We start from the raw sequence: 1,821 nt of genomic DNA, 5'->3' as shown, positions 1-1,821 counted from the left end.
ATAAATAGTACTATTTATTATTTATTTACTCTGTATCCCCCTCCCGCTCTCTTTTATAACTGTAAAACTTCAAGTGGTTAAGGAAAATGGACACACATTTTAGTCTGGTTCTGTCAGATGTTTCTTCACAATAAAAGTTTTTTTTTTTTATTCCCTGCTGGCACACTGAGATGTGTTCAATAGAGGATTGTTGCAGTATTGTAAGATGATTGGATGCAACAAAAATAACAGACCAAACAAGTACAACAGAAAAAAAACAGTATTATCTTGTTAGTTCTCGTAAAAAAACTTTAAAGCAAACTCTTTCTCTTAACACAATAAAGACAAGGAAGAAGTGTGAACAACATAAAGATGCTGTAAAGAAAATCACAAGCAAATAAATGTAAAACAGCTGCCTGTTTGTTTAAAACATGACACGATGGAAAATAAAACCCCAGGCATGAAATAATCTCATTTCCTGAAGCTATTTAAACTCATGTGAAGCATCACAACATCTCCTTGGTCTGGTATTAAAATCCCTTTATAGGTGAGCAGATTCATTATTGCTTTTAGGCCTCATTCTGGATGGTGACCCCACTACAATGACAAATATCAGTCAGAGAGTGGGTGGTCTTCAGGCTCTTGGCGAGGTCTTCAGATGCAAATTAAAAATGCATCGATCTTGCCTTTATGAGTTATAGAGCGTGATACCAGGTCCACAATGGTTTTGAGCATGTACTAAACCATTGTAAGATAGTAATAGTTTATCATTGTGGTCACAGTATATTGAGGTTCAGGTTGGTGCTTGGCAGAATGTGGTGGAAGCGGATCCATAACGGGGGGCTCACTGGCTCGGTTGTAAAGAACATGAAGCCAAACTGGCCACGATGGCCTCATGCCTGGGCTACAATCAGGGTTGTGGCAAGGTGATGGAAACATCCCAGTGCAGACACGATACCCGTCCAGATTCAGTCTGAAAGAGTCGTGCCAGGGCAGATGGGCGTATGGAGCTTGGTGAGGACAACATCATGACTGACGTCACGCAGAAGAGTGCTTATAGTCAAGACAAAGGAAAATCAAACGTGTCTCTACACCTTCAAGGATTTTCGAGTTTTCAATTTTTGACTTTTGTTTCCCTGCAGTTTCCTGATATGCCCAGTTCATCAAAGATCTCCTGGTGAAGTAATTTTAGACCCTGCATGGTTGTCTCAGCCAGTGGCTCATTTTCTGAGTTACATCCTTGTATTTTTTTCTGCCTTACTAGTTTTTGATTTAGATTTTACATCACTGATTCTCATTACTGAAACACTCCTCGTGACACGCACGTGGATACAAATGATATTTTAAAGGTTTCACTTTTCTTTTTAACTTGTGGATTTCTTTCATTTAAAAAAGTCATCCAAAGATCCTCTCTCTGCAGGTCTTATTGATGGGAAATAAAATTCACTGCCCTATTTTTGAATAAATATTGATTCCTGTATTTTTTATACATTAGTTAAAAGCTCTTGTAGTCTAAATCAATAAAATCAAGTAGAAAATTCACTGTTTTCGAACCAGAGGGGAGCATAGAGAGCTTGGCTCTTTCAGAAACGCAGTGGATGAGATCTGCAAAGTGTGCATGATTAACTAAAGGAGGTGGACAGACGAGGAGGGACTGAACTCAGAGGATGAGTTGGAAGGAGATGGCAGAATACTACGATGGAGCCTGAAGTCTCTTGGGCCCATAAATAGATCTCTCAAGGGACTGGTAAGCAAGTCGTATCCAACTGTTGTTCCTTCAGTTCTCATGTGCATGTGCTTCTCAGCATGCTTTTTTTTTTCTTTTGGGAGGGAGGGTGTGTG

The 1,821-nt window shown here is 39.4% G+C and overlaps 1 long non-coding RNA gene across 1 annotated transcript in view; it reads left to right on the top strand.

The window, feature by feature from the left end:
• The first annotated feature begins 1,659 nt into the window (after positions 1-1,659).
• Positions 1,660-1,821, top strand: part of LOC106517140 (uncharacterized) — a 29,594-nt gene continuing 29,432 nt past the window's right edge. The window contains exon 1 of the long non-coding RNA XR_001310166.1: positions 1,660-1,726. This is a non-coding gene — a long non-coding RNA (uncharacterized LOC106517140). The remainder of the gene's footprint in view (positions 1,727-1,821) is intronic.

The sequence above is a fragment of the Austrofundulus limnaeus genome, unplaced genomic scaffold, assembly GCF_001266775.1.
Source record: "Austrofundulus limnaeus strain Quisiro unplaced genomic scaffold, Austrofundulus_limnaeus-1.0 Scaffold45, whole genome shotgun sequence".
NCBI classification, from domain to species: Eukaryota; Metazoa; Chordata; class Actinopteri; order Cyprinodontiformes; family Rivulidae; genus Austrofundulus; species Austrofundulus limnaeus.
The sequence above is the reverse complement of the archived record's forward strand: the minus strand, read 5'-3'. Positions and strand labels throughout refer to the sequence as shown.